Below are 772 nucleotides of genomic sequence, written 5' to 3' on the forward strand. Positions count from 1 at the left end.
CCAACCTGCCCCCCCCAGCCTGGCCCATTTGGGTCACCCCCCCCACTGCTACCCCCTGCCGGGACTTCCCCCTCCTTTGGGTGCTGGGGGGGGGGAGCAATGGGGGGAGCCCCCCAGGACCCCGCACAGCCCCACTGTCTGGCAGGGTCACGCTGTGACCCACGGGTGCACAGGGACGGGTCGTGTTTGCACGAGGGTCGCGTTTGCACGGGGACGGGTGACTCTCGCATTTGCACCAGGGTTGCATTTGCACACAGTCGTGTTTGCACGGGGACAGGTCGTGTTTGCACCAGGGTCGCATTTGCACCAGGATTGTGCTTGCACCGGGGTTGTGCTTGCACAGGGATGGGTCGCGCTTGCACCAGGGGTGCGCTTGCACGCCGTCGTGTTTGCACCAGGGTCGTGTTTGCACAGGGACGGGGCTCATTTGCGCCAGGGTCGTGTCTGCACCAGGGTGGTGTTTGCACCAGCGTCACGTTTGCACAGGGATGGGTCACATTTGCACGAGGGTCCCTTTTGCACCAGGGACACTCTTGCACGCCGTCGTGTTTGCACAGGGACGGGGCGCGTTTGCACGAGCGCTCCTGCTTGCACGAGGGTCGCACACGGCCGGGGTGTGTTTGCACGGGGGTGGGACCCATTTGCACGGCGGCTGTGTTTGCACAAGGACGGTTTTGCACCAGGGGCGTGTTTGCAGCAGGGCCGGTGCCGCCGCGTCCCCGGCCCGGGCGGTGCTCGGCGCTGCCGGTGCCCGGCGCTGTCCGTGGTGCTG

The sequence above is a fragment of the Aptenodytes forsteri genome, unplaced genomic scaffold (assembly GCF_000699145.1).
Source record: "Aptenodytes forsteri isolate BGI_AS27 unplaced genomic scaffold, ASM69914v1 Scaffold61, whole genome shotgun sequence".
In the NCBI taxonomy this organism is placed as follows: domain Eukaryota; kingdom Metazoa; phylum Chordata; class Aves; order Sphenisciformes; family Spheniscidae; genus Aptenodytes; species Aptenodytes forsteri.